Here is a 10,900-nt window from a genome sequence, read left to right as displayed (position 1 = left end):
ATGAAAGGAAATTAGCTGTTATACTGTATCACAGCAGTGAGAAAGGAGTGACTTAGTTAACAAGGACCACTTGCAGAGGTAAAAAAATTAAAGTGGGGGCTATACTGTATAATGGGCACTAGGGGCAGCAGATGGTGGGGGTGTTAGACCTGCAACAGGAGTCACCCTACGGGATAGGGGAGCAGACAGATACTGGACACAGTTTTGCTATATAATCCACAAATGCTCTTTATTGCTTACAAAATAAAATACTCAGTCCACATAGTGGCAGCTATACTGTATCATGGCCAATAGGGGCAGCAGAGCAGAGGGTGAGGGATGAAGGGGGGTGACTATACTGTAAAAGGGGCACTAGGGGCAGCAGAGCGACATGGCAGAAAAGGGATGGCTATACTGTATAGTGGGTACCAGGGGCAGCAGAGGGTGAGGGTTGGGAAAGGATCAAGCGATGGTCCATAATGATGTCAAAGACTTTCCTTTTTCAGCTCCAGCAGCTTTACACTCTCTTGTTCTCACAGAGCAGTGTATTCCCCTGTTGTCAGAGCCAATCCCCAGCCTCAGAGCAGCAAGGAAGATTAATTAATAGCAAGGAAATTCATTACTCCAACAGTGGAACTATTTGCTTCTGCAACATTTCCTTCTGTGTTTTGCTGAGCTGTTCCCCTTGTACTTGTGAGTGTGGCCAGGGCAGGAGACAGTCCTGGACCTGGAATGGTCCTTGATCATTTTCCATTCATCACAGTTCAGAGTTGGCTTGATTTGCAAAGGGGCTGAGGTCTCATTGACTTCAGTAGGAGATGTAGGAGTCAGATGTTGCTGTAAATTAGCCCCACAGGTTTGATAAGTGTCTGGAGAATAAGGACACAAATAATTCCCCTTCGGGAGCAGAACCTTTTCCCCCTAGGCCCCTGAATGGACATTTTACGTAGAGCAACAAGGATGATGCAACGGCCTGTAGCTGTTGCCTAATAACATTTCCCTACGGAGTTGACGCTGTAGTTTGTGTCTTTGAAAAAACAGCAGATAATCGCTTCTACTCTTCTGGGGCTTTTTGGCAGCTAGAGATTCCATTTGTTTATTTTTAAGATAAACTTCCATCATATCTGTGCTTGTTTCATCCCAAACACTTTCGGTCACATATCACTGATGTATTTCATATTATCAGAGAGTCACAGCATTTAAGGACAAAAGTGACCTCTAGATTATCTTGTCTGACCACCTCTGTCTCATGTTGTCTTGGGTGTCATCACACAGGCCCACAGAGCACTTTAGCCGGGCGTCAAAGTGAACATAAAAGAGAAATGTACCTGGTGGTCCCTGTAACTGAGCACTGAAATGGGGGCACCTCTGGGATGCAGAATGTGTAATGTCATGCAACACTGATAAACAGATGATTAAAACAGGAAGGAAAGAACACCTTATGTAATATAGAAATTGTGTGTGTGTGTGTGTGTGTGTGTGTGTGTGTGTGTGTGTGTGTGTGAAAGAGAGAGAGACTGGAAGCTCATGCAATGACTATATAGCCATTCAATAATGATAGTTATATAGTCAGTAAAGGATAAAGGGGTGAGAACTGATAACAGAAACACAAGAGACCTAAAGATCTAGACATAAAAAATTACTTAGAAAGACAAGGTAGATGAGGTAATATCTTTTATTGTTGGTGAGAAAGACAGAAGTTGGTCCAGCAAAAGATATTACCTCATGAGCTTTGTCTCTAGTATCCTGGGACCCAGATGGCTATAACAACACTATATACAAAAATAGCTCAAGCAATTAGCGTAAGTAGAAGACCTTATAGCCTGAACAGAAGGAGTTGCTCAATGAGTTAGCATAAGTAAGTAAACTAACAATGAACGTAAGTTTACTGTTTTGTCATAATCACAAGTGTTGCAAACAGCAAATAGGTAACAAAAAGGGAAGGAGACCTGCTCAGAGTGTGTGTGTGTGAGAGAGAGACTTACCCCCTGCTGGAGGGTATGAGCAATTCTCAGAGTGTGTGTGCAAGCACCACAGTTGCCCCTCCCTCTTGTGAACAACCCCACGGAGTCGTTCATGACCATGAGTGGTACAGAAGGATCCTTCATTTAGAGCTCATCCAAAACCAATGCCCCCTTCCACAGTGAGGGGTCGCTGCAGACCAGCACAAACACCAAAGGGAGAGTGCCATCTATTAAGGCACCCTACCCAGCCGCTGCAGCTCAGGGCCGAGTACAATTCTGGAGCACTGTGGTAAGCAGTGATTCTGATGGGAGCAGGTCCACAGCCGAGCCCCTCATCCTGCTCCTTGCGGCCCAGGGCCAAGTGATGCCCTGCTGAGGCATAGGGGGTCAGTATGGACCAAGAGACAAGAGTGCCCCCCAAGTGAGACCCCACCCAGCTCCTTGCAGCATGTCATCCCTTGGAGCTGTGCTGGAGCACTGGGGTAAGTACTGACCCACAGAGGAGAACATCCCCTAATAAGTCCTCCACCCTGTTTCCAGCAGTACAGTGCCCCCTACCGCTGAGCTGCGACATTGGGCTCAATCAATAACATCCCACAGAGCTCTCCAGGCCCATCCCTGTATTTTAGCGCCCCCTAGTGCTACACTGGGGTATTGCTAGCAACACTGACTAAGGGGGAAGATTGCCCCAAATTGAGCACCCCACCCCACTCGCAGTAGCGCAGCCTATAGCCCCCAATGGCTATGCTGGAGTAATGGGGTCAGAACTATCTAAGAAATGAGAGTGCTCCCAGCTGAGCCCATCACACCATTCCCTGAAGCACACTACCCCCAGGCACCTCTAAACTTCCACATACGGTTTATTCTAATGTCACTGGGAGCTCGTCCTGATTCTGGTCCTGCTGCAAACTTACTGGTGTCAATGGAAATAGTCCCACTGACTTCTATGGACTTTGTATCTGGTCCTCAAGGAGGGAATTGGACCCTTTGGTAAGAGCAATAGAGTCTGAGAGTGAGGACTCCTGGGTTCTGTTGCCAACTCTGGGAGGGGTGTGGGGTGTAATGTTTAGAGTAGTGGGGATTGGGAATTAGATCTCCTGGGTTCTAATCATGGGTCTGAGACAGGAGTGAGGCACACAGTCTGAACATCAGGGAACTGGAGTCATGAGCCTTGGGTGTTGTTACTGACTCTGTCCCTGACTCTTTGTGTTGTGTTGCCTTGGACAAATCATTCCTTTTTCCAGACAAAATAATGTCACACAATTTACCACACTTAGTGAATCTCATTATTATTTTAATCTAGAAAACACATGATGATGATGATGATGATACAACTTTCTATGAAATGATTACCCTATTGAATTTTGTTTTGTTGCAAGTTAAGGCAGTATTTTTCTTCCTTTGAGGAATATTATAAGAAATTTCCTTCAGGGAGTAGGTCCCAGAAGCCAGTGAATGAAATAAAAACACCTCTGTTTCCTTCAACACATATAGTGCCTGCAGCCAGTTGAGGGAACTACTCTTCTTAAACAAGGTAGGTTATAAATAAATGACTTCAGGCCCCAACCATTCTCCCACTGAAGTCCATGGGTGTTGTGCCCCAGTCTGCAATGGGAGCAAGATCAGGTCATTGGTTTCTTCATTTGAATTTTCCATACATGGGCAGAGAATCGTAGTGTGTGTTTGAGCACATGGGTTGTGTCTGTGTTCATTATCTATCTATCTATCTATCTATCTATCTATCTATCTATCTATCTATCTATCTATCTATCTAATCTAGTCAATTCCATCTGGCAGTCTACCTGTTAGTATATCAATTGATCTATTTGTCTCTGAATCTATCATTTTGAATTCAACTAGTTTGATAATCATGGGTCAGATCGTGAGCGTGACTTCAGTGCTAATTTACACTAGGTGAAATTCTGGTCCCATAATTCCATAGGGCCCACCAAAGTTATAAATAAGCACCAAACATGCTCATTATCATGCCATAATTATATTTATTATTTTTGTTGTTATTGTTGGTGTTTCTTGATTCTCCCTCGTCTCGTCCTTACTCCCCTCTGTTTTTCAACTGTCATCATCATCCACTGAGTCTGAGTGAAAATTCATAGTTTCATAGATTCTAGGACTGGAAGGGACCTCGAGAGGTCATCGAGTCCAGTCCCCTGCCCTCATGGCAGGACCAAATACTGTCTAGAAAATCCCTGATAGACATTTATCTAACCTATTCTTAAATATCTCCAGAGATGGAGATTCCACAACCTCCCTAGGCAGTTTATTCCAGTGTTTAACCACCCTGACAGTTAGGAACTTTTTCCTAATGTCCAACCTAAACCTCCCTTGCTGCAGTTTAAGCCCATTGCTTCTTGTTCTATCCTTAGAGGCTAAGGTGAACAAGTTTTCTCCCTCCTCCTTATGACACCCTTTTAGATACCTGAAAACTGCCAGCATGTCCCCTCTCAGTCTTCTCTTTTCCAAACTAAACAAACCCAATTCTTTCAGCCTTCCTTCATAGGTCATGTTCTCTAGGCCTTTAATCATTCTTGTTGCTCTTCTCTGGACCCTCTCCAATTTCTCCACATCTTTATTGAAATGCGGTGCCCAGAACTGGACACAATACTCCAGTTGAAGCCTAACCAGCGCAGAGTAGAGTGGAAGAATGACTTCTCGTGTCTTGCTCACAACACATCTGTTAATACATCCCAGAATCATGTTTGCTTTTTTTGCAACAACATCAAACTGTTGACTCCTATTTAGCTTGTGGCCAACTATAACCCCTAGATCCCTTTCTGCCGTACTCCTTCCTAGACAGTCTGTTCCCATTCTGTATGTGTGAAACTGATTGTTCCCTTCCTAAGTGGAGCACTTTGCATTTGTCTTTGTTAAATTTCATCCTGTTTACCTCAGACCATTTCTCCAATTTGTCCAGATCATTTTGAATTATGACCCTGTCCTCCAAAGCAGTTGCAATCCCTCCCAGTTTGGTATCATCTGCAAACTTAATAACCGTACTTTCTATGCCAATATCTAAGTCGTTAATGAAGATATTCAACAGAGCCGATCCCAAAACAGACCCCTGAGGAACCCCGCTTGTTATGCCTTTCCAGCAGGATTGGGAACCATTAATAACAACTCTCTGAGTACGGTTTTCCAGCCAGTTATGCACCCACCTTATAGTAGCCCCATCTAAATTGTATTTGCCTAGTTTATCAATAAGAATATCATGCGAGACCATATCAGATGCCTTATTAAGGTCTAGGTATACCACATCCACAGCTTCTCTCTTATCCACAAGGCTCGTTATCCTATCAAAGAAAGCTATCAGATTGGTTTGACACAATTTGTTCTTTACAAATCCATGCTGACTATTCCCTATCACCTTACCACCTTCCAAGTGTTTGCGGATGATTTCCTTAATTACTTGCTCCATTATCTTCCCTGGCAAAGAAGTTAAACTAACTGGTCTGTAGTTTCCTGGGTTGTTTTTATTTCCCTTTTTATAGATGGGCACTATATTTGCCCTTTTCCAGTCTTCTGGAATCTCTCCCATCTCCCATGATTTTCCAAAGATAATAGCTAGAGGCTCAGATACCTCCTTTATTAGCTCCTTGAGTATTCTAGGATGCATTTCATCAGGCCCTGGTGACTTGCAGGCATCTAACTTTTCTAAGTGATTTTTAACTTGTTCTTTTTTTATTTTATCTTCTAAATCTACCCCTTTCCCATTAACATTCACTATGTTAGGCATTCCTTCAGACTTCTCGGTGAAGACCGAAAGGAGTCATTAAGCATCTCTGCCATTTCCAAGTTTCCTGTTACTGTTTCTCCCTCTTCACTGAGCAATGGGCCTACCCTGTCTTTGGTCTTCCTCTTGCTTCTAATTTATTGATAAAAAGTCTTCTTGTTTCCCTTTATTCCCGAAGCTAGTTTGAGCTCATTTTGTGCCTTTGCCTTGCCCCTGCTTTCCTGAGTTGTTTGCCTATATTCATCCTTTGTAATCTGTCCTAGTTTGTTGTTTCTTGAAGTGGTTCTTGTATTTGGATCTGAATACAGTCGGCTGGGAGGACTCAGTCTGATCTATTCTAATAAGAGAATCCGCTCCCAGCAACCAACCACGGCACATGATCTGCACATGATCTGCTGCCCAAGAGTCTCTTTTAGCTGAATTTTTCTCAAACCTTCCTCCTCATAATGTACGCTTCTTTAATTGTTTTCATGTTTTCCTGTATATTAATGGAGTGTCCAGATGCCTTGAAGAGTTCAGAAAATATCACTCAACTACCACAGACAAGCATCTATACAGACCTTATTCCTAATGGTGAGTAAATTTCTACATTTATTTAGAGCCGCTCCAAATGTCAGCCAACAAATAAAGAAATAAATCCAAATCCCTTCTGAAAAAAATGGTTTAATCAATATTGATGTTTTCCATGAGAAAACATTGATGTTGATGGCAGTTTTCAATTTTCCATTCGATTTCATGTGGACTCTTCTGAATCAAAATTAAGGTTTTCACTATTTCAACTTTTCATATCAATTCAGGGTGAAAACAAATATTGGAATATTGGAATTTCCCATGAGATGGAAATTCCATTTTCCAGCCAGCTCTGCATGTACTGCAATGGTTGTGCTGAGGAAAGTACTCACAAACATCAATAGAGGTTCCCCAAATTAGATCTTAAGAGAGGCAGAAGAATTTCAACCTTTCCCCCAGATCTCAGTATTTAGAGAACATCACTCCCTTTTGTTTTAAATTGTTCTAGGTAGTGCACTTTGCATAGTGTGCCATCAAAGTTTGCTTTTGTTGTTTAATTTAATTTCCTTTGAATCTCTCTCTCTCTCTCTCTCGAATTACCAGGAGAATGGTCCTGTAGTTATGGCGCAGTTTCAGGTATCAGGACACCTCAGTTCTATTTCTCAGAATGCTGACTAGCTGTGTTAATCCAGTCTATTCACCCTATCATTCCAGTTTCCCCCTTAATAGCTCACTGTTATTTGATGTGTTGCTTTGAGAGCTACATATTGAAGGTGCAAAGGGTATGCAAAATACAGTATTTGTTGTTACTCATTTTAATTCCAACTCTATTATTTCATTGTCATGCCTGTTATTAGGAAGTTCCTTGCCAACAAGTAACCTTGAAGTAAAACATCTACGGAAAACGTCCCTTCTTACATTGTAGGATGTTCCTTCTTGTAAAGTTCTTTATAGCAAAGTGATTGGACAATGATCCTCCACTGGTATAAATCAGTATAGCTCTTTTTATACCCATTGAGCTGGGAAGATTTACACCAGCCCTAGGTCTTCTTTTGTATACTGAGAGATACCAATGCCTTTGGGATGCTGCGATGATAAAGGCAGGAATGATTTCAATTGTTCTCTAATATTTAGGGAAGAATAACATTTAATAGTATACAAAACGCCAACATCTCCCATTGTTTTCAACATTTATCGAGCTTCTCATTCTTCAAAGGGCTTCAAACATATTGGGCTCAGCTGCTTAAGTTTATTCATGTGAGTAATCCTCACTTTTGTGAGTTGTAACTGCAGTGGGAATACTTGCATTCATATAACAATTCTTGTGATTAAGAGCTGAATGAGATCAGAATTTGCCCTCATTTGAGAAATCGTGTTTGATAAATGTGGCTGTAGCATAACACTCTCAGAGGGGAAAGAAAAAAAAACATTGATCCCTTGTTGAATTTTCATGTAGACAGAAAAAAAAGTGTTTGAAGAGGAAGGATTGAGGAAGAGGAAGAGGAAGAGGAAGGATGAGTTTGAAAAGGAGAGGAGGAAGAATAGAACCCCTGATTCTGGAAACTGGTATACCTCCATTGCTGGTATAAACTGATGTAGCTCATTTAGAGTCAATTCATCAGACCCCCGTCTGTTGTAAATCAGCTGTAGTTCCACTGGTGTCAAACTGGTCGGCTCTCCAGCTGATTTATATTGGCATCGCTTGAATGACATCAATGTGGCTCCACCAGTTTACGCCTGATGATGATTGGGCCCAGTTATATATTTATATACAGAATCGCAGCAGGTTTTATTCTCAAGTGTCACAACCGAAAGGAAACTAGTATGAATTGTTTGATTCACATCCACATGTTTGGTATTCCTCAGATTCACTCTCTTTCTATGTTGCCCCTACAGATGACCTATTCTGTGAGTGACCCTGGAGAGAACCAGACCATCTCTGATGTGTTCATCCTGGTGGGGTTTTCGTACCTTAACGAGCTGCAAATCGTTCTGTTTCTGTTGCTTCTGGTCATCTACCTGGTCACCCTGATAGGGAACCTGCTTGTTATCTTCCTTATAAAGTTAAACCCTTCTCTCCACACCCCCATGTATTTCTTCCTGCTGAACCTGTCATTCTTGGAAATCTGCTAAACCAGTAGTGTGGTCCCTCAGCTGCTGGTTCACCTCCTGGTGGAGGAAAAGACCATCACCATTGTGGGCTGCGCTGCCCAGATGTACGTCTTCACTATCCTGGGCCTCACAGAATGCTGCCTCCTAGCAGCCATGGCGTACGATCGCTACATAGCCATATGCAACCCCTTGCACTACAGAACCATCATGAGTGGCCGGGTGTGCGCACAGCTCGCAGCTGCTTCATGGACCATCGGCATCTCAGTGGAAGTAGCTCAGACCACGTGGATCTTCCGCTTGCCCTTTTGTGGTTCCAACCGCATCCACCACTTCTTCTGCGACATCCCACCAGTGGTGAAGATGGCATGCACGGACACATCCAAAAATGAGATTATGGTTTTCACTGTGTCGGTGCTGTTCATCATGAGCCCTTTTTTGTTGATAATCCTGTCCTACATCTGCATTATTTCCTCCATCCTTAAATTCCAGTCAGCGGAGGGAAGGCGTAAAGCCTTCTCCACCTGCTCCTCCCACCTCATGGTGGTGACTTTGTTCTATGGAACAGCTCTTATCACCTACCTCAGGCCAAAATCTAGCTCCACCCCAGATAGTGATCTAATCATTTCCCTCATGAACACAATTGTGGCCCCAGTCTTGAACCCCATAATATACACTCTGAGGAACAAAGAGGTGAAGGGAGCCTTTAGAAAAACAGTAGAGAAGAGCATGTCTTCACACAACCAGAGAAATTAGAGAATGAAAAGTAGAGTCAATCAAAATGGGGGGAATAAGGGAAATTCATAAACGTTTTGTTTAATTTCTCGCAATGACCCTCACAATTTCAATTAGAATTTTACCATGTGCAAAACTTTGACATCTTCTAAACATGGTGGCAACATGGGAAGAGAAACTTTTTTTAATGAAATTAATAAATAAATAAACTTTAGTCAAATTTTGATAGTCAGAACCTTTTGACCAGTTTTAAAGATCATTGAAAAAACCTCAGATCAGCGAGGAAAATTAATTATTACCAAGGGAATTACCAAGGGAATTCATTACTCCTACAGTGTATTTGCTACAGCTAATGTAAAATTTCCCTGTGTGTTTTGCTGGACTTTTTGCCCTATACCTGTGAATGTCGCCAGGGCAGGGAATGTGCCTGGACCTGCCATGGTCCTTGATCATTTTCCATTCATCACTGCTCAGAGTGGGCTTGATTTGCACAGGGGCTGAGGTTTCATTGACTTCAATGGGAGATGTAGGTCACAAATGTTGCTGTAAATTAGAACCAAGGGTTTGATCAGAGTCTGGAGAATAAGGACACAAATAAATCACCTGTAGGAGCAGAACCTTTTCCGCCTAGGCCCCTGAATGGACATTTCATGTATAGCAACAAGAATGATGCAACGACCTGTAACTGTCTCCTAACAGCATTTCCCTGCAGAGTTGGTGCTGTAGATTGTGTCTTTGAAAAAAATACAAGATAATCACTCCTACTCTTCTGGGGCTGTTTGGCAGTGAGAGATTCCTTTTGTTTGTCTTTAAGATTCACTTCTACCATATCTGCGCTTGCTTAATCCCAAACACTTACTGTCACATATCACTGGTGTATTTCATATTGTCAGAGAGTCACAGAGTTTAAGAACAAAAGGGATCTCTAGATTATATCATCTGACCTCCTCTGTCTCACATTGTGTTGGGTGTCATCACACAGGCCCACAGAGCACTTTAGCCAGGCATCAAATGAACGTAAAAGAGAAATGTACTTGGTGTTCTCTGTGCTGGACCACTGAAATTGAGGCATGTCTGGGATGCAGAATGTATAACTTCATGCAACACTGTTCAACAGATGATTAAGGCAGGAAGGAAAGAACACCTTATGCAAAATAGAAACTCTGTCCGTGTGTGTGTGTGTGTGATAGAGAGAGAAAGAGATTTGTAGCCCATGTAATGACTATATAGCCATAGTTGTTGAGGAAATGATAGCAGAAACACAAGAGACCTATAGGTTTAGACTTATAAAAATTACTTAGAAAGACAAGATGGGTGAAGTAATATCTTTTATTGTTGGTGAGAGAGACAGAAGTTGGTGCAGCAAAAGATATTACCTCACCCGCTTTGTGTCTCTAGTATCCTGGGATCCAGATGGCTACAACAACACTGCATACAAAATAGCTTAAGCAGTTAGGGTAAGTAGAAGGCTTTCTATTTTGAACAGGAGAAGTTGCTCAATGAGTTGGCATAAGGAAGTAAACTATCAATGACCTTAAGTCACAAAACGTCACAAGGCTTTGTTTATTGTTTTGTCATAATCACAAGTGTTGCAAACAGCAGATAGGTAACCACAAGGGAATGAGCCCTGCTCAGTGTGTGTGTGTGTGTGTGTGTGTATGTGTATGTGCCTGTCTGTCTGTCTGTCTGTGTGACTGTCATCCCCTGCTGGAGGGAATGAGCCATGGTCAGTGCATGTGTGTACGTGCCACTGCTGCCCCTTCTTCTTGTAAATAGCCTCACTGACTTGTCAATGACCACAGATGTTCAGGAAAGATCTTTCACTTATAGCTTAACCAAAAGATATAACATCCAC

The 10,900-nt window shown here is 42.4% G+C and overlaps 1 pseudogene; it reads left to right on the top strand.

Annotated features, from left to right (window-relative positions):
- The first annotated feature begins 8,097 nt into the window (after nt 1-8,097).
- On the top strand, nt 8,098-9,066 carry LOC117885870 (annotated as a pseudogene).
- Nucleotides 9,067-10,900: the final 1,834 nt, after the last annotated feature.

This window comes from Trachemys scripta, chromosome 12 (assembly GCF_013100865.1).
Source record: "Trachemys scripta elegans isolate TJP31775 chromosome 12, CAS_Tse_1.0, whole genome shotgun sequence".
Lineage (NCBI taxonomy): Eukaryota > Metazoa > Chordata > Testudines > Emydidae > Trachemys > Trachemys scripta.
This window is presented reverse-complemented; position numbering and strand designations above follow the sequence as displayed.